The sequence below is a fragment of the Euprymna scolopes genome, chromosome 24, assembly GCF_053919585.1.
Source record: "Euprymna scolopes isolate OS-2025 chromosome 24, ASM5391958v1, whole genome shotgun sequence".
Lineage (NCBI taxonomy): Eukaryota > Metazoa > Mollusca > Cephalopoda > Sepiida > Sepiolidae > Euprymna > Euprymna scolopes.
This window is the reverse complement of record NC_136505.1, coordinates 60,034,136-60,059,856: the sequence shown is the minus strand read 5'-3', so window position 1 is coordinate 60,059,856 and position 25,721 is coordinate 60,034,136. Positions and strand designations below refer to the sequence as shown.

General features: G+C 33.1%; 1 protein-coding gene across 1 annotated transcript in view; it reads left to right on the top strand.

Annotated features, from left to right (window-relative positions):
- Window positions 1-5,365: 5,365 nt before the first annotated feature.
- Window positions 5,366-25,721, top strand: part of LOC145246740 (neuronal acetylcholine receptor subunit alpha-10-like) — a 550,490-nt gene continuing 530,134 nt past the window's right edge. The window contains exon 1 of the mRNA XM_080108500.1: window positions 5,366-5,490. The gene's annotated coding sequence lies outside the window, so the exon portion shown is untranslated. The remainder of the gene's footprint in view (window positions 5,491-25,721) is intronic.

The following is a 25,721-nucleotide window of genomic DNA, read 5'->3' as shown; positions in this document are numbered from 1 at the left end:
CTTTGCTTGTCGGGCGTTCAGTGATTTTTTCGATATAACGTTTCAAATAAAAATTAATCAGTTTAAAATATACTAGCGGGACCTGTGGAAATTCCACGGGGGACTCATTCATATGTAATATATTGATGTTGGCATTCTGTAGATGTTCAGTGTAAATGGAGACGCTCTAATATTATTGTAGCTTTTTGTTAAAACTGCAAAAATACGTGTCTTAGCTAGACCAAACGCCTGGCAAAGCCCGGTCGTAAAGTACGCTTAAATATGATATTTTAATTATTGCAGAGTTCGTATGTATTATTATAGATTGAATGTTCTATCGATTTTTATATATTATAAAGTTGAGATTTAAAAAATAAAAAGGTATAAATCCATATGACTTGGGTGCATTAGCTTGAGTCGAAACCGAAATAAAAACTGAGTTCCTTCAGCCATAATCAAAACCGAAAACAAAACTTTTGAAGAATTATTGATAAAATTATTTATGAACAGAAATAGAAGTACATAATAATTAAACGACCCGGATGTAAGCGTGACACAGAAAAAAAAAAAACAGGCGCGAATTTATTAATATGTAGATTGTCGTTTGTCTGTTGTGTTTACGTTTACAAGATATTTGCACTTGTCTGTAACGGTGCAGTTTAAAATATTTTCTCGTTTGTCTGTCACGTTTAATTTTCAAATATATGTCCGTCCTACTTGTATTTTGAATATATTATTGTTTCTCTGTCAGGTTACTGTTTGAATATATTTTCGTTTGTTTGTGATACTTCAATGTAAAATATATTATCTTTCTGTTGGTAACACTCCAGTCTTACATACGCTATCATCTATCTATCATGGTTAAGTTTGAAGTATATTATCGTTTCTCTGTCACACTTCAGTTTGACATATATTATTAGCTGTCTGCGACGTAACAGTTTACAATATATTATTGTTAATCTCTCACAATTATATTCTGAATATATTAGTAGTGGGACGATTAATCAGAATCAGGATCGGAAATCGGAAAAACAGGAAAGTGTTCTGGTATAGGAATCGGTATCGGAATTGGAAAAATTGTAGCCTTATTATTTCTTTAAACTACAATTAAAACTTAACCCTATAGATCTATATATCTATAAAAGTAAAAGTGTCTGTCTGTCTGTGTATATTTCCCTACAAAACTTACTCTATCAATTTTCAGTCTAGAAACTCGAGATTTGTCATAAAGGGTATTGAGATTTGGGAAATTTTTTAATAGGTTTTCGGCCAGAAATTTGGCTGTCAATGGGTCCAAGTTCAACAATTTACCCTTTGAAAACTCTCTCAAAATCTACCAAACTCCTCCGCCAATTTTGGATCTAAACCCTTGAAATTTTAGATGTAGGTTACTTGGACATCGATCAAATTTGTAATTCGATTTGAGGCCAAAACAATAAATGTTTAGGGGCCAAAATAAAGGTAAATGTTTAAAGAATTTTACCTCTGCAGTCAAAGTTTTCGTTCTAACTCCAGATCCCCCCCCCCTTTCCCATGTCTGTACACTTATAGTAAAATAATTTTTAAACGTATAAAACATTGTTTTGAATGGAGGTAGAATGTAATAAATTAGCGAACTAATAAAAATGATTCTTTGATCTTAATATCATTAAAATAATTTGGTGGTGTGTTACGTTGTTAATTTACTGGAAAACATTGGAAAGTATTAAAATCATAGATTATTATCATTAGTAAAAATAGAATGCCAAAAGAAATGTTATCGATGCGAAAAAGTGAAATAGTTATATTTAATAATTGTCAACTTGATGTGAACTTGATCGATGGGATTGGTGCTAACGATAATATAAACAAAAATACGTGCCAAAAACCCAGCAAGGACCTTTGGGCTATGTGTAGTGATGACGTAATGGGAAAGATAAATTGGGATACGTAGACATTTAGTTACTGGGGAGAGCGGTTTGATGCGGAACGTGTTAGCTGACGGACGGGATTTTTGCACAGGACAACCGTAGACGTCAGAAGCAGGCGACTTAGCAAGATGTAGTTTTATACAAAGCGTGACAACTTTGAATAGCAACCCAATAAGAAATAAATGATTATATCAAAATATAATTCACGCCTGAGTGTTTTCGCGTTCAGAAGTGTAAGCCATGTTTAGTTTCAGAACAGTTTTTGATGGTTAGTTGTTCTACACAAGTCCTGGAGGTGACTGGTTCTCAGTAGACAGTTCTCGAGTTGGAATCCACAGAGCAAAATATTCTTCCCGTATTGATACGAAGAAAACATATGCGAAATTGCTACAGAAAGGTTTAATATCTATGGAGCAATTCTGGTTTCTGATTGGTTGGTAGCAGAACGTGAATTAATTTGACTCTTCAGTTCCTAGCAGCATCGTATATAAATAGAATCTCCCGACTGTGCGGGATCATATCCCATTATAAAAAATATTGCAACAAGTGCCTTTAATTTTAGGGCGCATAGAAGGAATATTGGCGAGTTGTGTTTTTGTTTGTGTTTTAACCGAGGCCGTCTCTTGTTTATATCCTGTCGATGAACTGGCAATATATGTATACACACATCCACACACAATAGAGAATACTAGACAATCACATATCACAACACGGTTAAGACGAGCATAAATGTTATACGTACTGTCATAAACATACACTAGATGGATCGCATATCAGAATGTTTAACACTCATAATTTTATAGAGACTCGTTAAATATACACTGACAATATCATTATACACACATCCACCGGCTACTTTACTGTTTCTCTTCCGCTGATAAGACAAATATAAAAGATGGTGAAAACTTGCTGACATTAAAATGTAAGTGTAATCTTAAAACAATTTTAAAGGCATTTGAAAGAAAGTTTTATAAATTTAATTACTAATATGTTTTTTAATTAAATTTTGTTTCATATTTGAATTTATACATTATGTATCTTTGTATGTATTTTACAGTAACATTTATTGTGTAGGTTTCTAACTGAACTTTTTTAATTTTTACAGCAGGACCGCGGGATACAGCATTAAAAATTAGTAACAAAATACATTACAGTATATAATACATATGTATATAATCACATAACATTATAAATAAAACCTTAAGTCGGGGCAAACACCGTAGCCAGGGGCCGTAAGCACATCGTATTCCACATCTTAACTTTAATAACAATATCCAAGGGCCACCGTATCCAAGGGTTCTACCCTATGTTGAACTATTTAAGGGTCAAATCGCGGCTATTTTTGTGTTTTGACATAACGGTAGACACTACTTTCGAACTAAATCACGGTTTAAAAGTATTTAAAAACATAAACAATTTATTTAGCTAGGTATAAAGGTAACTTATCTTGCCTTTGAAAACATTTATTTGTAATATATTTGTTTTTGACCACTTTTTCGAATCTCCCCCTCAAGCTCAACATAATTAATGAACATCCATAAAACAGTAAAATTACCCGGAAATGATTATCATCTTACGTTTAATTTATATACAAAACTTGTCTCTTACTCTAAATTCTCTAATGGTTGCCTTTATTTTTATTTCGCTAAGTTTTCAAGGTGTTCATACGTACTCAGCTAAAAAGATAAAATCTTGTTTTTGTGCGTGTCTTAGCTGAGAGTGGTTATCTAGCAATTTGCATTATTATTGGCTCACGTGGAGCTTTCACACAAGTCAACAAACGATCTGATTGGAAACCTGTGGTGTTCTTTGGAAGCTGAGTGACAACAAGTCTCCCTAGACGTCCAGCTCTCTCCACCTCCTTCGATATTATTTGCAAATGAATTTGCGTCATCGCAACAGCCGCTTACCATTGATTTCTCGCTGGCAGAGGCCATTGGTTTATATTTCAATTTGAACGGCACTAAGACTCCCCAAGGTCCCAGCGCTCTCTCCTCGGTCTTTCAATCCTTCTTGACCCTTCTCGGCTCTTTGGTATCACTTTTCTATTGGGGGGAACGGTGATGAGACAATGAGGGTGTAGAACTTGTAGACATACAGCTTCGGTGTTCTTCATTCCCTGTTACGCTTCTTCGTTATATTGTCTTCTTGTATTATTCTCCGCATTCAAGGGTTTTTCTTAATATTTCAGCTGTTTTCATTATCGTTAGTCGTTCCATTTTTGCAGTTATTCCTCTGATTCCAATTTCTGACATTCTTTTTTCGAAGTTTTTCGGAATTGTTCTTAGTGTTCCTACTATTATCGGTACTATTTGGATTTTCTTCATCATCCAAATCCCTTTTAACTCTCTGGCTAGCTCTGTGTATTTGCTTCGTTTCTCCTTTTCTTTCATACTCATCCTGTGGTCAGCTGGGACAGCAAAGTCTACGATTTAACAGGATTTTTCTTCCTTGTTAATTATTACGACATCTGGTCTTCTTGCTTGGATGGGTTTGATTATTATTATTATTATTATTATTATTATTATTATTATTATTATTATTATTATAAGAGAGAGTACCGCCAAAGACATGATCGCATGGGATTTTGGATATATTGGGAGGTATGTAAGAAGGTTGGGGTACAGCATGCTGGAAATGGGTTTCAGGAAGTGCCTTATAAAGTGAGAACAAATGAGGATGGCTATGTAGATGTATGGCGGGACAAAAATGTAATAATGACCAAGCAATTGGAACATAATCCTCCGGGTGTTGTCGTCATTGACAAGGTCTAAAAAAAACTGACAACTTGTAGACATCTCAGTATCCTTGGACAGGAGCGTGAGAGAAGAACAAGAAGTGGGGCAATTATGCTCCATTGGCGTTGGGAATAAAGTGTATACACGGAGGTGAAACACAAATAATCCCGGTCGTAGTTGGTACGCTAGGAATAGTATCAAGTCGTCTGGAAGGACAATTGGAAAAAAACTCCGAATCCCGATGTTTTAGGTGCCCTTCAGACCTCTGCTATTGCCAGTACCACCAACATCCCTAGGAAAACTCTTGATCTTTGAAGCTCTTGGTTTGGAGCCTGAATTGAGGGAAGTACTCCGGAAATTAATTCCATCTCTTTTCAGGGAGACGTTGATAAACGAAATCATTATTATTATTATTAGTAGTATTATTATTATTATTATTATTATTATTATTATTATTATTATTATTATTATTAATGTTATCATTATTGTTGTTGTTGTTGTTATCTATTACTAGTTTTCTTTTTGCAGTAAAACAAATAAATCTACTCATATATCTTATATTCCGGTGATAAGGAATCGATCAAATGATTATAATAAAAGTAAAACTATGCAGACCTGCTCCATTTTTCACATGTTAAGATTAATATTCTAAATAAATCCTATATTCTTTAGAAACTCTTTTTGAAAAATGAAAAAGTGGCTTTGTAAATTATTCTGTTTTTTTTGTTTCTTTTTACACAGTGGTCACCACTTATCAAGGCCCAGAAGCCACTCAACATCAACATCAACTGTTCCGACATCATCTTATTTACATATCAATCGTCAATTATTTTCAAATTGCATTTTGCAAAATTAATGACCAAGTAAGGAAACTTCACTATTTTTAATCAATTACAAAGAAAATTTTTGAGAAAAATATTTAGACTCGTGTACTATACGCTCCCTAAAGTCTATTTTTATGTTTGTGAAAGTACATGCAGACATTACGTGAAGTAAAAAAATAAAGAAGCAAATCTCTATTTAGAAATGTAAAATGAATCGGAATCAGTAATTGTATCGAAATCGGGGATTTAAAAGGAACTCGGTAATTGTATTAGAATCGGGAAAAGTTTTGGAATCGTCCCATCGTTATATATATATATATATATATATATATATATATATATATATATATATATATATATATATATATATATATATATTAAGTAATGTGATTTATAATTTAAAAATTTTTTAAATTTTTAAAATTTTAAAATCAAAATTTAATTAAATTAAAAATCAGTTTCATAAGAAGGAACAACAACAAAGTCAATTATCTGTACGATCGTTTCGGAAATCCGTGCTTTTTATTTGTGGTATACATGAAGTCACGTAGAACAATTATACATAGTTTTTTTGGTAAGCACGGTCTCCTCATCAGCAAATTTAGGAGGATTTCTATTGAATTGAAAAGACACCAAAAATAAACCTAGCATTAAAAGTAAGGCAGATGAATCTGAAAAATTGAAGTAAAAGGTTTGGATTTAAAATTTATAAGAAAATTAATAAGAAAATTGGTATAGGTTAGAGATAGAAATGAGTAGAAAAAATATATATTTTTTTGAATTTACATAATAAATTTGATTTAAAAATATATAGATATATAATTACCTTTTGGTTTTTCTTTTTTTGAAATCAGGAACTGTATTTAAAGTAGTCATTTAGATGTTTGCTATAGCTTTTTATTTTATTGAATGATGAATTTTAAAAGGGCGACGCTCGTGCAGTAAATTGTTTCCGTTAGCGTATTTAGATTTAAAGACGCTACAGTTAATATCTATAGAGAGAGAGTATTTTTTTTTGCAAGTTTTTAAGGGGAGATAATTGTCATGGCTTTATTTATTATTTGATTTACGAGTCTAAGGGCGGTAATTGGTTTAACTTAATTTATTAAAAAAAAAAATCTATTTTTACTAATGAGTAATTTTTAATGATTTAAGGTGGTTTATATTTATTAAATTTAAACCAACGTTTATGATTACATGATAGAAGCTCATCTCTTGAATTTACTAGTTTGGTTGTGCTTTTTATATCTTCATATTTTAAAATTTTTAGGGTTTCTTTTATACATAATGTACAAAATTTATCTCCTGGTTTATATGATTTGCAAGTCTCAATTATTTGCCATTTTAAGTTGAAAGAGATATTGCTATTTTCTAGTTGCCAAATATAGTTGGATAGAGTAGTTTGGTTTGATAGAGAGTTATTTTTAAAAGAATGTTTGTGCGTTGAAATTCTATGTTTTATTGGGCCAGATGTGGAACCAATATATATTACCTCTTGATTATTATGATTATTTTCCGTTAGGTCTATTGTTGGATTATAATGTGGTGGGTTGGTTAATAATTGATCGGTAGATTGATTTAAGTTGGTGTTATTATTTAATCTGATAGTTGGGTTATGGCTGTTGATAGGTTCTTGTATATTTGGAGTTTTTGATACTGTGCAGCTATAGATGACATTTTTTATTTTTTTAATTTTACATGAGCCTTGTAGGGGACATTTATTTTTTCTTCTACAGTTACAGTCTGGTGTATTTTGTATAGTTGCATTTTGTAGTTTATTAATTTTATTATTATTAGAGCTAATTATTTTCTGATGAAGGTTAGGCATAGTAGAGTAAGAGACTTTAATTGTGTTCTTATTGAAAATCTTATTATATCTATGGGGGGCTTTAAAATTCTTATCTAATATTTTAAAAAATTCTCTAGCTATGTTTGTTTCTAGGTTTTTGGAATTACTTTTAATGCTAGGTTTATTTTTGGTGTCTTTTCAATTCAATAGAAATCCTCCTAAATTTGCTGATGAGGAGACCGTGCTTACCAAAAAAACTATGTATAATTGTTCTACGTGACTTCATGTATACCACAAATAAAAAGCACGGATTTCCGAAACGATCGTACAGATAATTGACTTTGTTGTTGTTCCTTCTTATGAAACTGATTTTTAATTTAATTAAATTTTGATTTTTAAATTTTAAAAATTTTTAAAAATTTTAAATTATAAATCACATTACTTAATATTGAATTAGCTCTAGGACATTTAACTATCGAGCTTATTATATATCTAAATTACAACGAGCATTTCCTGTATTTTAATTAAACTAGTAATTTCACTATTACATTAAAATACACTTGGCTCTTTAGACTATTATTCTAATCTCCTTTAAATTATATATATATATATATATATATATACATATATATGCGTGTGTGTGTGTGTGTGTAACGTTACACTTTGAAATTTTTTGACATACTTCAGTTTTTTAGAGGTTATCTTTTCTCTGTCACATTACAGTTTTAATATATATATCATTGTTTGTCTGTCACACTTGGGGTTGTTTATTTACCTGTCATGTTTCGGTGTGAAATATAATTTAATTTGTTTGGCCACTTTAAAATAAAAACATATCTTTTATAGGCCAAGTTGTAGTTTACATGTATGTCCGTGTACTTGTCACACTCCAGTTAGAAACATTCTCGTCATCGCTAAAAACGCAGTTTAAACATCCGTACTTTTTCCAAGTGTCAGACTGTGATGCTGTTTTTTTTTTTTTTTCTATCGATCTTAAATTTGAAATACAATTCCATTCGTTAAACGAACAGATTCAATTGCCGTATCTTTACGATTGACCCGGTATATTTGCTTTCAACTTTTCTCTCTATTTTGACATATGTCGCAAGTTTTATTTCATTTAGCATCGTCTCTGATCGATAAAATTGTCGTTAATAAGCACTTGTTGTTGAACCTTGTAAAACGATTGAATCTAATTGAAACTTTTTTTCAGCTGCGTCCGCGCATCTCAATATTATGCATTGTCGGGTGGTCTGTTGATCTGTCACGCATACATAAAACTAACTGGCAGCCCGGTCGTACAAAACGCTTTAACATGATATTTTAATTTATGCAGATTGTGTATGTATTATAGAACCAAATCTCCATTGATTATTATATATTACGAGGAATAATTTTCCCGGTGGATCAATTCAAAATAAAAAAAGTAAATAATAATGATAACGTTGTTCATCAAATTCTGTCTGTGTTTATTTACCATATCACGTCAGCTCATAATTGGGCTTGATGATGAATGCCCTGAAAACTTACTTCTGATTAATGTTTGGAGGTCATCAACTCCCCGTATTTCCTCCTATCAAGGTCATCAACTCCCCGTATTTCCTCCTATAACACACAACATTCTAGGTAACATACAAACATCTGTGCGTGAGGTCGCCAAGCTAATCAAGAACCTTGATTCCAGTAAAGCAACTGGCCCTGAAGGTATCCCAATTATAGCGTTAAAAAAGCTTCAATTAAAACTTGCTCCCATACTTACAAAATTGTTTAAGCGTTGCCTTAAGGAAAAGTGCTTTCTAACACCCTGGAAAACCTCATCAGTATGCCATGTATTTAAGAATTCAGATGATAAGTAATCTTCCTCTCAGTACAGACCAATAAGTCTCCTGTGTGTCATGAGTAAGTTGCTGGAATCCATATTAAATAGAGAAGTAACCAACTACCTCAGCAGTAATGGCCTTCTTAGTGACACGCAATATGGTTTCCGTTCTGCTAGATCTACAGCAGATGTGCTAACGGTTATATCTCATAGGATTCGCGAATCTCTCGACAAAGGTTTCATTTCTAGGGCAATTGCTCATGACATATCAAAGGCCTTCGATAAGGTATGGCATAAAGGCCTACAGCCACAGTATAACTGGAAATGTTTTCTCAATCATTAAATCATTTCTCTCTGATAGGCTCATAAGAGTAGTGGTTGATGGGCAGAAATCAGAGGCCCTCAGTATTAATGCTGGAGTCACTCAGGGGTCTATCCTGGGCCCAACTCCCTTCCTGATTTACATCAATGATCTCCCAAAACACATACTTAAACCATTCGTTGATATCTATGCTGATGACACGACCATCTATGGCAACACCTCAAAGGCCGTAAATGACAATGTTCTCTCCGATTCTCCATCCTCTGATCTTGAGCGCGTGGTACAGTGGGGGAATAGGTGGATGGTTACCTTTAATTCATCTAAAATCAAGCTCCTATCTTTACATCATAAACGCTCTGATCACTATCTGGCATCAATTGAAATGGGTGGCTCTCGTCTAGAGGAGGCCCCATGTTTTGATAAGCTTCTGGGGTGACCTTTACTCCTGATCTGAAATGGAACACGTACATCAAGTCTGTTGCCAAGGTTGCTGGGAAAATGGTGGGATGCTTCACGGCTCCAGAAGATATCTCACTAATGATACAATTCTCTATCTATATAAAAGTCAAGTACGTCCAAGGATGGAGTACTGCTACCACATCTGGGCAGGAGCTGCTAAAATAGCCTGTCCTGCCTTGACAGAGTACAAAATAGACTTCGCGGCTTAGTGGTGGATGCCCTTTTCTCTTCCCTGCAACCTCTCTCCCACAGAAGAGACTTTGCGAGCCTATCTTTGTTTTATCGTTATTTCCATGGCAAGTACTCGTCTGGACTCTAATCTCTGGTCCTCCCTCGCCAATCTTTCACGAAAACTACCCGTCTTTCCCCAATCTTTATCTGTGCCTAAATCCAAATGTAGATTCCATGAACAAAGCTTCTTTCTTAGAAGTGCACGCATGTGGAACTCTCTACCACGTGCCTGTTTTCCTCCTAACTTCAACTTGGATGTCTTCAAGTCCAACATAAACAAATTCCTGATGAACCGCCTCCTTAAGTAATGACACTTTATCAAATCTCTAATACTAACGAATAATACAACACTACCCCATTGATTACTGTACACACAATAACCCTTATCCCTGAGTGGCTTCTGGGCCTTGATAAGTGGTGACCTCCATGTAAAAAAAAATGTTTACGTGTAAAATAATAAATGATTCACGGCGATTTTAAATGGTACTTCTTCTTTTCTCGTAAGTTGAGCTCATTAATAAGAAAAAATTAAAAAAAGGTACACCTGGGCTTGAACTAAGAGATCATTCGAGCTATATCTCCAGATTATAATAAATCTGTTTTTAAGAAGAAATGAGTTGCTGAAATTTTATTATCTCCCTTGGCCGTTGTAACGTAAAATATTCCCCTGTATTTTTTTTTCTTTTTTATCTATAAGAGAGTAAATCTATCTTTTAGATCGGATTTTTTTTCGATTTTCGATACTTATCGCATGAATTTCAAAACATATCTAAGAACACTGCCAGACATATACATTAGCTTTGTGTGTAACATTCAAAAGATAGGTTCAGCCGTTTCATAATTTAAGAATATAAAACATTCATAGGCAACGGAACATGATTTACATACGATAAATGTGTATGCGATCGCGTGTGTCTATGTTCATGTAGTTTGTTTGCGAGTTGTAAACCCGACACTTCTATACCCAAGCCCCAAAACTACTCTCTCAATATATATATTCTTCTCTATCTCTTTCTCTCTCTCTCTCTCTCTCTCTCTCTCGCACACACACACATACAAAGTGATTTATATAATAAAAAAGATGGAGATAGCATTTACATCGCAAAATACAATGAATCTTGAGATGCTCTATCTGACACAACAAAACCACTACAAGAAATCATCTCTACCACCAACAGCAATGGCCAAATACTCTTTATCTGAAAGTACATCTTTTAAACTCCTCTGCCTAACGTTCACAGAAAACATGAGTTGGAAAAATTACATTGAGAGCATTGCCAGGACCGTTGCGAAAAAGGTAGGTTCTCTCTACCGTGCTAGAAAGCTACTAACACCCGAAAGTATCCTATACCTCTATAAGATCACCATTCGCCCATGTATGGATTATTGTTGTCATATTTGGGCTGGTGCATCTGCTACTAGTCTCTCACTCCCAGACAAGATTAAAAAAAGAGTCGCCAACCTGATAGGTCCTGAACTGTCATCTAAGCTCCATCCTCTGTCCCATCGACGAAATGTTGCATCCCTCTGCTTGTTCGACAAGTATTTTAATGATGAATGCTCCGACGAACTGCAAGCACTTGTACCCCCCTGACGTAAATATCCCCACAAACCCGACAAGCAGCAAAATCTCACCCCTTCACAGTTGAGATCCCTAGATGTAAGAGAGCCTTCTACTCCAGTAGTTTCTTCCCCAGAACCGCTAGGCTTTGGAATTCCCTTCCGAGTTCCTGCTTCCCCAACTGTACTGACATGCAGAAGTTCAAGTGTAACGTGAACCGACATCTTGCTGCCCAACTCCCCACATAGTACCCCTGTAGTTTATGTCCCTGATAGTAGCCCCCTACATCAAAGTGGCAATATGCCTTGTTTGGGGTGATAATGTAATAAAAATAAATAGTATTACTAGTACAACTACTACTATTACTCTTAATATTACGAATAATAAAAAGATAATTCTCATCTATAATTGTATTAGAAATGCGGTAAATTTCCAATGATTTGCCGTTGACATGCTAGGTATGTCAAACGTTAACAAAATCAAAATAATGCTACTAAAACTAATTACACTAACTATAAAAAAGTTTTGTCGTACAGAATTCCACCAAATGTATTGAAATATTATGGATGCCGTAGGAGCTAAAAATAAGAATACTAATTATAATGCAAAACTAACGTCCAGATTAAGCTGCAGAGAATAAATACAAAAAGTCGCAATTTAGGATGTTATTTAGTACATTTTTTAGCAGGACGGAGCAAATATAGAACAATGTTGCACCATGTTTGCAAGTAACCTAAGCTAAGTGGCCAACTATTGTCGAGAGCGGCCTGAAGGATCCTTTTTTTTTTTTTTTTTTTTTAGATGCTATATCGAGGTAAAGACGGCCTTCCATTCTGAAAATTTCCCCATTTTCTCCCTTTATAAATTAGGAACAGAGCTGAGAAAAAAAGATATAATGTAATATGAAAGTCTTATTTACGACATAAAAAGAAACCGGAAAGTTAGGAAGATCGCTATTATTCCAGTAATTACAGCAGCAACCGAACTGATCAAAAAGTACCTGCCCTATATAGCCAGGGAAACAAGTTCACGAGAGATCGAAACAATTATAGGAAAAGGGAGAATTTAGAAAATATTCGTTGGAATACCTTTGCTAACGGTTGAATGCCTAACATCCGGTAGGATGTCCCATTCCTAGCAAAAATAAAATGGAAAGAAAGTTATATGTATATTGTTGTGAGATCGAAACTTACCTGCACAAAAGATCCTTCCAGCAATATATTACGATGCGAGATAACCCTCTCAGAGAGCGGTATCATAATACCGTAGAATCAGCAGGAGTACTAGTAGTACGACTACCTACAATGGACACCCCCGGATAGTAAGCTCCGCTTAAAATTTATTATCTTCGTGTAACCTTTTGCTTAACATATCTTTCTTACACCTAATCTGTGTTCCGCATTTTCCTTCCATGGTTCCAACCTTGATTCCTCATCATATATATATATAAATATATATATATATATATATATATATATATATATTCCAGGTTACTATTTCCAGAGGTGAAGCAACCAATGAAATTTTGTGAGATTCGTACAAGAGCGCGCATTATCGAAGTAGGGCAAGATATACATTTTATTTGTTTTACATTAGAATTTATATGTCGCTACACATTCATGAGTATTTTTTGTTAGCCTTACATTAACCGAAACATGTTTATGAATGTGTAGCTAAGCATACATATATATATATGTGTGTGTGTGTGTGTGTGTGTGTATGTGTATGTGTGTGTGTGTGTTTAGTTTAGTCTTACAAACCTGATTTAGCTATGGAAAAGGTGAAATATTTGTTATTTGAGTTTTTTGAAGCGAAATCCGACAAATTCCGATAAATAAATGCTATAAAAGACCATGCGTTAATAACTGAACTGAAGAGAAAAATAACTTTAAGGGGGATGTGTACAGCCAGCCGATTCCGATGCCATGAAAGAACATGGCAAGCCAGCCACCACATAAAACATTCACAGGCAACGGAACATGATTTACATACGATAAATGTGTATGCGATCGCGTGTGTCTATGTTTATGTAGTTTGTTTGTGAGTTGTAAACCCGACACTTATTTACCCAAACCCCAATCATCACTCCACCTTTATAATTCGCTCTTATTCAGCATTCAGGACTTGCATCTGAGTTATTTGAAAAACAAAAACAACATTTATTTTTATGTTCTATTTTTTGTTATTTATGTTTCGGCTTCGTGCTTACCATCAATAAGAAAGACATAGAAAGTGTGTTGTCATTTGCATTTACGCCTTGGCGTCTTCGTCTGCAATATGACTCGCACACTAGCAACCTTTTATCAAATCATCGAAACACATAGACGAATAAATAAAGACGCTTAGTCACTGAATGCTTTTCTCGATTACGCATGCGCCTGGTTCTTAACTTCCGATTATCGTTATATTCGTGTTATTTATACACAGCAATGTGGATCTCGTATTTTAAACAATAATAACATTGAATAAATTTTAAGAAAGTTTTTTTTTTTTTAATAGTTCAGGCATATACTTACCCGAATACCTATATATGTTACGAAATACACTTATTTGCTGCATTTATTACGGAGAGAACCCACTATATGTAATAGGAATTTTCCTCTATGTTGCGAAAACTAATAAGAACTACCGTGGACAAAATTACTTTTCAAGAGATTCGCATCTGTGGAACACATAAAAGCAGAAGTTTTTCCCTGTTAACTAAAAATAAATCATCCTTTTCAAGTCCAATGTCAATCAATACTTTTTGAGCTGCACTCTTAATTCATCAAACTCTGCCCCTCCCACTATTCATTTTTAATCCTCTGAAAATCACACCACCATTATCCTTGAGTTACATTTGGCCTTGATGAGTTGTAATAGAATATTATGGAAAATGTATGTTTAAATTTCTAAATATTTGATGAACAATATACGCTTATTTGCAGTTTTTCGTCCAGTATTTTATTACCTAATGGAAAAATGTTATTAACGCTTATGAACTCCTATACCAAATTAAAAACGAAAACGTATAATTTATATTTTCCATATTAAAATCAACTTCCTTACATAACTTGCGCAATTTTACGTTTTAGCGATTTATATTTTACGCTTTTTTTCTATATTATCACTCTTCCCTTCAGACTGTAATGGTGGCTACAGTATACTTACACGTTTTGGTCACTATTAAAAGTCAAACACTTTCGAGAAGAAAAGGTGTAAAACCAAACGTAACATATAAAAGTGTTGTGTCTGCACAAATAATTAACAAGAACACGGAAAGTAAAGGTATACATTAATATATTAGGAAGAAAAGTTATATACATATTTACATGTCTTCAGATATACTTCAGTTGAAGATATTCCGGCAGGTGGCGGGTTGCATGTCTTACTGGAGGCAACGTAGGTGTCTTGCCTATTTGGCGGTCGTTGCAGAACTCCCCTGGTAGTTGTGATTGATACTTTTATATATCTCGCTCACCCGCCTATGTTAATTAGTGGGCGTCTCCACAACAAAACGTTAGTCAGTTGTGTAGAAAATTACATTCAAACGTGTTTGATTTGAATTATGTTTCGATATTTTATGTTTTACTAGCTTGGGTACCCAGCATTGCCCGGATGTTTTGAAGTGTATGTAAGGGTGTTGGTTGAGCAACAAAAAAAAGTTGTAGTACGCAGGCAGGCTCGAACCCGTGCCGAGAAGGAGGAAAAGATCGTGAAAAAATAAACGTGACGTCTTTGCATTTGCGTCCATCGCAAAATCGGGCGAAGGTCGAAATTAAAGCTAATCAATTGAAAAGAGGGGATGACCCCTCCTTGTAGAAAAGTTCCTCGCTGAGGATGAAGGAATTAATGTTTGGAGCCAATTTTTCTGTATTCGTTGTCCGAAGGGGCCCGCCGTAGAACGATACCACTTCCGTTAGGTTCCAACGCGTCTTTCAAAAGTTTTAGTCGGACATATATAAGTATAAACACACAGATGGGTGGGACCTATATTATAGAAAATGAGTTTTCAGATCATCTCTCTCACTCTCTCACACAGATGCGCATACACAAACAGAGGCAAAAATTATAATCATTAATGTAAGGGTGAACCTTACAGATGGTCATTTTGCACCAGTGAGGTAGTTTAAAGTATATTTAATGGTTCAGAGAAAGAAGAACTAATGTTTCAAGAGTGCTTGGTCTGGAAGAGCATCTAAATAAAAGTTATTGGCGGTGTGTAGTCGCAGCTGACTGGAGTTGAATATTGAATAAGAAAAGAGTCGCTAGGTTTATTGGCTTTTGTCATAAACAAAATATGGTATCCTTGTATTTCACCTCGTCTCCTCGTCTCTTGCGTAGGACGAGCATAGGATACGAGATACACCTTGTCCTGAAAAAACACCAACATGTAAACAAAAATATAAATGAACGTTATTTAAAGAAACACACTTGAGGAAAAGAGAGATCATAAGTGAGCTGTTTTTTTTTTTTTTCAGAAATAGAATGTGTTGTCCTGGAGTAGAATTCTCGTCTGTCGCTCGTAGTTAGACTACGAACAGAGAAGTCCTGCCAAGCGGTGGACAAAACGGATACTGATCATGAAACGTATTTTTGGCACCAAGATACGTTTACGCACATAACTCTTGATTCAATGCAGATGTATCGTAATATAACCACGGTTAATAGTTTGCGCTTTCGTGCACGTGCCTGGAACTAAACCATCACTCAATTTAACGCATTATACTCCGCAACCATTTAAACCAAAAAAATTCCTCATGTAACTGCTATGAGCTAATAATTGGAAAGAAGAAATTTCACAATTAAATCTGCCCTTTTATATTTTTGATTAATGGTGTTGATCTTTTAGTTATTTAATCATCTTAAAAAAAATGAAGTAAAATTATCAGACATATTTTAAGATATCACAATCTGAGATGTTGCTGAAACAAAATTTACTTTATTTCATACATGTGCGTTTAAAATTATACTTGTTTCTAAAATATAACCTTCAGGCGAATTAATGAATCGAGTTATACGCGTGTACCAACAGAAAAAGTATGAAAAACGAACAAGGATCTTCTTTATAAGGTAGTAAATATTGCATGAAAGTACATTTACGTAAAATCTTGAATTATGAATAAAAAATAAATAAATAAATAAACAGGCCGAGGAAAACGATGAAATAGAATTAGATAGTTTAATCACACACACACACACACACACACACACACACACACACACACATATATATATATGTATATATATATGTGTGTGTGTGTGTGTGTGTATGATGAAAATAATGGAAATAGTATTCCGACAAAATAGAGAAATAAAAAGGAACAAACCGTATTATGTGTTCATCAACGTTTCGTCTTTATTTTTAAGTCTCGAAATAAAGACGAAACGTTGATGAACACATAATACAGTTTGTTCCTTTTTATTTCTCTCTCTCTCTCTTTCTCTCTCTCTCTCTCTCTCTCTCTCTCTCTCTATATATATATATATATATATATATATATATATATATATATATATATATATATATATATATATACGGTGTCAGACTGTGATGAAAAGAAATTAAACAAAGTACTCGGTCGCGAATGGGATAGCTAAATACAAAAAAATAAAGCAAACGGAAAAAGGAAACTCGGTTAACGCGCATCGTTTTTGTACTAATGGCTCTGTTATATATTATTTTAAAGGAAAGTTGATTATGAATGAAATAATTTGAAATGTTTTCTAAATTTCATGTAAAAAGTAATTATAACCAAAAAACTTTGAAATGATTTTTTATGTTTTTTAACAAAAGAAAAAAAATTAATTGTAGTGTATGATTCATTATGTATGCCTGTTTAACTAGAAAACGTAAACTTATAAGATCAATGCCATAGTGAAAAAAAATCGACTTTACTAGGTATTTTAATTTATGTGGATTTCGTATTATTATAGTCTAATCCCTGTCGAATATTATATTGTACCAAATATATAGTAGTGATTATTATATTGTACCCAATATATAGTAGTGATTATTATATTATACCCAATATATAGTAGTGATTATTATATTGTACCTAATATATAGTAGTGATTATTATATTGTACCCAATATATAGTAGTGATTATTATATTGTACCCAATATATAGTAGTGATTATTATATTGTACCCAATATATAGTAGTGATTATTATATTGTACCTAATATATAGTAGTGATTATTATATTGTACCCAATATATAGTAGTGATTATTATATTGTACCCAATATATATTAGTGATTATTATATTGTACCCAATATATAGTAGTGATTATTATATTGTACCTAATATATAGTAGTGATTATTATATTGTACCCAATATATAGTAGTGATTATTATATTGTACCCAATATATAGTAGTGATTATTATATTGTACCCAATATATAGTAGTGATTATTTTATTGTACCCAATATATTGTAGTGATTATTATATTGTACTTGATATATAGTAGTGATTATTATATTGTACCCAATATATAGTAGTGATTATTATATTGTACCCAATATATAGTAGTGATTGTTATATTGTACTTAATATATAGTAGTGATTATTATATTGTACTTAATATATAGTAGTGATTATTATATTGTACCCAATATATAGTAGTGATTATTATATTGTACCCAATATATAGTAGTGATTATTATATTGTACCCAATATATAGTAGTGATTATTATATTGTACCCAATATATAGTAGTGATTATTATATTGTACCCAATATATTGTAGTGATTATTATATTGTACTTAATATATAGTAGTGATTATTATATTGTACCCAATATATAGTATTGATTATTATATTGTACCCAATATATAGTAGTGATTATTATATTGTACCCAATATATAGTAGTGATTATTATATTGTACTTAATATATAGTAGTGATTATTATATTGTACCCAATATATAGTAGTGATTATTATATTGTACCCAATATATAGTAGTTATTATTATATTGTACCCAATATATAGTAGTGATTATTATATTGTACTTAATATATAGTAGTGATTATTATATTGTACCCAATATATAGTAGTGATTATTATATTGTACCCAATATATTGTAGTGATTATTATATTGTACTTAATATATAGTAGTGATTATTATATTGTACCCAATATATAGTATTGATTATTATATTGTACCCAATATATAGTAGTGATTATTATATTGTACCCAATATATAGTAGTGATTATTATATTGTACTTAATATATAGTAGTGATTATTATATTGTACCCAATATATAGTAGTGATTATTATATTGTACCCAATATATAGTAGTTATTATTATATTGTACCCAATATATAGTAGTGATTATTATATTGTACTTAATATATAGTAGTGATTATTATATTGTACCCAATATATAGTAGTGATTATTATATTGTACCCAATATATAGTAGTGATTATTATATTGTACCCAATATATTGTAGTGATTATTATATTGTACCTAATATATAGTAGTGATTCAGAAATTAAAAAAATGACTTATATACCATCAGATAGAATCGAAAAAGTGTCAGAGCGAAACACTCAACTTTATAGGTACATAAATAAGCTGTAAAGAAGATTGCAGGTGTTACTTTTATACCAAATGCTAATCTATTGAATTTATAAATTCATTTGTGCGTTGAGATACACAAAAGTTTCGAGCTATCTTCCTCTACTTGTATTTGTAGGTACGCCTCGCTTAAGTCTATTTTGGGGAAAAAAAATATCCGATATATTTAACTTAGGGAATATTTCGTCTGGGTTTGGTAGAGGGTAGTGATGGGCCTTGAGCGCCGCATTCAATCCGGTCGAGAAGTCCACGCATATCCTAATCTCTTTAGATTTTTTTTTTCACGTATACGGTGGGGGCCTGCCCACTCACTATATTTAATAGGGGTCAAATTGTTGGTAAGTAGCCCGTGATGAAATTGATATGGGAATAATCGAAAGAAAAGAGATACTTTGTAATCACGAAATCCTCTTCATCAACGACCGGAATTTTACGTCATACCCATCGGTCAGTCATACATAAATCTAAATAACATTTTCATATCTTAAATTTTAAGATTGAATGGAAAAACTGTTTGAATATCCATTTATTGATTATACGATCAGTTTCCTATGAAAGTTCCATGAGTATCGACGAAGGAAAATAATCAATAAAATCAAATAAGTGAAATCTAAAAAAGAAACACACACACATTCTTAATTTGATTTCTTCACTAACACAACCGGTCATCTAAAAATATATTGGTGTCCTTTTCTTCTGTCTCAGATAGTCTAGTATTAGCCATTATTATAATTCAATTAAAATAACAAATGTTTGTTTTTTTTTCATATGGTGACCGTTGTCTAGAAGTATCATACTCCGCGACATGAATCGCAAGAACTACAGTAACATTAGTGTCAGTCATCATAGTATTCACTCCAAGACAAACAAAAGAAAGGTTTTAGCATCGTTTCTGTTTATTAAACAGCAGACTAACTTTAGGGTTATTAATAAGTGTCGAAATTATTTTACCCCCAGATACGCAATATGAGATTTTTAGAACAATATTAAACACAATCACACACACATACACACACACGCACACACACACACACACACACACACGCACTTTATATATATATATATATATATATATATATATATATATATATATATATATATTGACCACTCTTAATAACCCTGTTTTTAATTCACAAATTTTCCTTCTGAATACCTTTAACTTTATATATATATATATATATATATATATATATATATATATATATAAAGTTAAAGGTATTCAGAAGGGAAATTTGTGAATTAAAAACAGGGTTATTAAGAGTGCTCAATATGAAAAAGAACATATATTTTTTTATTGTTTTAAAATATGTAGGTTTCATAATCCAATCCAAGGGTGAAATAGATTTGTGAATAAACCCACAATTATCCGGAGACAGACAAAACAAAATCAAATAATCTATATACTAGCAGGAGGCGCCCAGCGTTGCCCGGTTTTAAAATGCGCTTAAATATGATATTTTAATTTATACAGATTTAGTATTTATTATTAAAGAGTATATTCTCTACTGAATATTTCATATGACATTGTACCCAATATATCGTCGCTGTTTCCAAACTAAAGAATTATGAGTTGGGTATCATAATTTAGAATTGTAATCAAAATCAAAATTTACTATATTTTCGCAAGCAAGCAAGCAAGGATACCGGGACGGTCCACAGAATTCTATACTCCTATATATAATAATTTTATTGCAGAACTTTCCCTCTTGGCCAAAGTACACTAGTTTTGCTCCAACAGAGACCGCATACAAATTTATTGCACCTAGACTATTAGCCAGTATACAATGTCACTTTCGAATGCAATCTTATATATATATATATATATATATATATATATATATATATATATACATATATATATATACGGAGAGAAAGAGAGAGAGAGGGGGGTGTATGTGTGTGTGTGATGTTATATTTTTAAATATATGCAGGATAGGGCAATAAAATTGTCGCCCTAGAGAAAACTACACATCTTTATTTTAAAACTTATTGTAAAAAGTCAATTCAGGTACCTTGATTATGTAGTAGACCTGACATCTATTAAATGTAGCCGCCTTCAACCTTAATATATAATACGGGTCCGCGGCTGGAAGAATTCCTTTTCCAAAAGTGCCGGCGGGATCTCAGCGAATACTCGGCGGATGGCGGCCATCAGGCTGGCTTTGTTGTTGTGGGAGGTCATGCTGATGTTCTCGACGTATGACCTAACGAAGTAGTCCAGCGGGTTCAGGTCGAGGAGGAGGGGGGATTATAAGAAGGGTACAATGCCTTAGCCTTTCTTCTGAAGCCAATCCTGGATATCTTTGGACTTGGGGGCCGGCGCCGAGTCCTGTTGCTACACCCAGCCTTTGCCAACGACCACTTGATTGCGCCAGAAGATCACCACACTCTCCAGCACATCCACGTACACTTGACGTTTAAGCAAATTTCGACGATGTTAGGTGGCATGATATGACCCTCAGTTGAAACGACAGTAAAGTCTGATTCATTAAGCTGTGCCCTCAAGTGTTTATGTATATGAATGTTGAGGACGCTGTCAATAGTTATTTTGTCATAACTCGGATCAGTAGAGAGCATGAATAGTACAGCGGCGCATCTCCGCTCTGGCTTGTTGAACATTATGTCACTTTCAGACATGATAGATGGCTCCTATCGTTCTTGCGATTTGTACACAACTGGTCTGCAACAAAAAACAAAATAAATGAAACCGGTTTTCATCAAACGCAAATGGAATCATGTTGTTTTTTCTAGGGTGATAATTTATCGTTCCGCCCTGTATATCTTGTATCTTCGAAATTATTTCAAATAACAAGCTCAACTTAAAATGTTTCTGATTTTTTTAGATGGTGATTGAGAATATGTATTATTTGTATTGTTCAGATTATTATTCTCATCTTGGTTGAAAAACATTTGGCGTTAATTCGTTTCAAAGGAAAACCACATTATTTTTATTCTAACGACGACGGCTGATTAGAGAAAAATAACATAGAATTTCTTTTTCTTTTTTACCGTCCACCAAAAAAATTCACTTCGGACGATCGACGGAAACGTCGTGAGAATATGAGAAAAATAATCCGAATAATGCAAATAATAATATAAGCTCGACCTAGTTATATTTCCGGTCTCAGAACATATGAGCTGCTTGGTTGCATTCCAATGTCCAACGGAAAGAATCTGCCTAGAGTCAAAATTTTTCTTATGTTTTTTAACCTGATACTCCTTATATCTTAATTGCTAACAGCCTTCTTATATACTTATACATACACTATATATTTTGTTGTTGTTGAAACGTATCGCAAAAACAAAACAAATAACATCTATGTAAATCGAGATATTTCCTAACAGTCAAAGAAGTGGAAGAGATGTAAGGGGTTCGGCTTCTTACCGTGGGGTCCCGATTTCGGATCTCTCTAGATTCAGCCACTCTGGTAAGTTGTAGACGACGAAACACGTGTCAATGTATAATTATATTTTAAAAACAATATATATGCCGCTCCCCATTTGGGCGTTCCAAATTAGTTAAAGGGAAAATTATTCCCAACTCGCATTTAGGTAAAAATGCACTTTCGTTATATATATATATACATATATAAAATATATTTTAGTCATCGACATACAGACCTGTTTCGTTGTTTCACAACTCATCAGTGCCGCTAGACTAACACCTCTCCCAAGCCGAGGATCGAACCTAGAACCGTCGTGATGACAGTCGGCAGTCCTACCCCCTGACTACGGAATCGGTGGCCGAAATTAAACTGTCCGAATGTCTATTTAAATAAACATCCGTCCGCCACTCGTAGAGGGCTCAAACGTTTGTTTGTAAACAAACCGCGAGCTTCGCATTATTTCAGCTAAATTAAGTAGCGAGTAAGATAATTTACGGTAGTGCTCTACCGAAGAGGGGAGCTTTATAAAATATATTTTAGTCATCGACATACAGACCTGTTTCGTTGTTTCACAACTCATCAGTGCCGCTAGACTAACACCTCTCCCAAGCCGAGGATCGAACCTAGAACCGTCGTGATGACAGTCGGCAGTCCTACCCCCTGACTACGGAATCGCTGGCCGAAATTAAACTGTCCGAATGTCTATTTAAATAAACATCCGTCCGCCACTCGTAGAGGGCTCAAACGTTTGTTTGTAAACAAACCGCGAGCTTCGCATTATTTCAGCTAAATTAAGTAGCGAGTAAGATAATTTACGATAGTGCTCTACCGAAGAGGGGAGCTTTATAAAATATATTTTAGTCATCGACATACAGACCTGTTTCGTTGTTTCACAACTCATCAGTGCCGCTAGACTAACACCTCTCCCAAGCCGAGGATCGAACCTAGAACCGTCGTGATGACAGTCGGCAGTCCTACCCCCTGATATATATATATATATAAGGAAAAAATCAACACTGTAAATTAAAATTTACATGTAAATTTATTATCTTTATTTTTGGAAACTCCGCGAAATAAGAATTTTTTGAAAAATGATTTTTGGAAAATTGTTTTTTTTTTTTTTTGGTTATTCTGTCGAATAATAAATTTACTTAAATTTTGGTTTAGTCTTGATTGCTTTTCTTTATGCCAAGATCTACTCTCTATTGTATTGGTATTGAGCTTTTTTATTTGCTTGGGATAATATATTAATATATAAATATTAATGTTTATATTAGGTTGAAGTTTGCACTTGCGTTTATTGGGTTAACATTTCGTTTTCATTGCTCTGATACATATATATATATATATATATATATATATATATATATATATATATATACATATATATATATATATAATTTTAATATATAATATATTCATATTTAAAACTCTGTCCAAACTTTATGTGTATTGTGTGTTCACAACGTTTCAGCCGACATTCTCTGGCCTTATTAACTGAGACGTCGTAGGAAAGTCAAGTATTGTAACTGTATTCTTAGTACTTATTGCCTTCCATAGTTTTTTTCACGCCACGTTTTAGCCAAGTAACAGTCTGTCCTGTTTGGGTAGGACTGAAATCGCAATTTTCATACAATACTCATCTGGAACCTTAGGGAATCAACGCATCTACCACGTACGTAATAGGCCCCAAGCGGCGATCAAAGTTGGATTCTATGGTCTTATAAATCCAATTTTGTGTTCTTATCTGGTTTTCCATAATCAAGTCCGTAACGAATGGTATAATATGCATATATATAGGGGAATACTTTGAGATTAGGCTCCATAATTGTGTATTCATTTTTTGCGGATTGTTATCCTAGTCTTTATAGAAGAAGGACAGAGGATGTGTTGGCCGGAACTTAGTGAAACAACAACTACCTACAGGGTGGTCAAAAATTCAGGTAACATTTTAAAGAAAAACGATATTAGCAATACACGTATATTTAAGTACCATACATTGAAATATAAAATGAAACAAACATGAAATATGTTTATTTTGTTAATTGTCGTCCATTGTAAGATTTCAAACTTAAATCTTTCTTCAAAATGTTTAGAATTGTTCCCCTTTTTATTCCTGATTGGCGTGCCATATTTCGTGATGATGTTTTGGGGGTTTCATCCACAATTGCCTGGACAGTAACAATATTCTCATCAGACCGACCGGTTCTTGGTCTTCCTGACCGAGGTAAGTCAACAACAGAACCGGTTTTATAAAATTTCCTATTTAATTTAATTACATGCTTTCGTGTTACAGTAAAGCCAGGAAACAATGTAGAGAACTGGCGAGCAGTTTCAGCAGCATTTTTATTGTACTGAGTGTAACATCTTACAATAGCAACCATTTGCGGCGTTGTTAACTTTTGGGTGGCCATTATACCTGAAAGAAAGAATATAAATGACACAACACATCGATTTAAAATTAAAGTTTATATATTATACTCAAATATTTAAACAAATAATATTAAACGAATAGAGATTATAATGGATCATATTGTTTTTCCTACCTTTAACATGTTACCTGACTTTTTTACCACCCTGTAGATGAGGACAACAGTCCGTAAAATATGAATACATAAATTGTGGCTAAACTTATTTATAGGATAGTTACATATTTTTTATTTGCTTTGAGTCATTACATTTATCTGTAAGTAGAAAAAAAAGTAAGCAGATTTAAAGTAGAGATTGACAATGAATAATGTACAGAAGTACGCAAGAAATGACGACGAAAATAAAATGTCGTAAATTATGAAAACTTAATAATTAGAAATAAATATAACATAGCATAAACATGATTTTCTTTAAGTTAGACTTATTTGCTTCATAATACTCTAGCACACATTTACAAGTCAATAAATTTGCCAAAATTTGTACAGCTATCTCAAATAATTACAGTATGAGTTGTTCTAGATTAATTACTTTCTAACCTCTTATTAATATTTATGTATATACTAGACTTTAAGCTTTTTAAAAAGGAACAGAAGTTATGGCCCGTTTACTTAAAATGATTTATATGTCAAATTGATGGTTGCATATGCTTTAATGTGTACCAATTTTTGCATTAAATACTAATCTATCAATTCTAATTC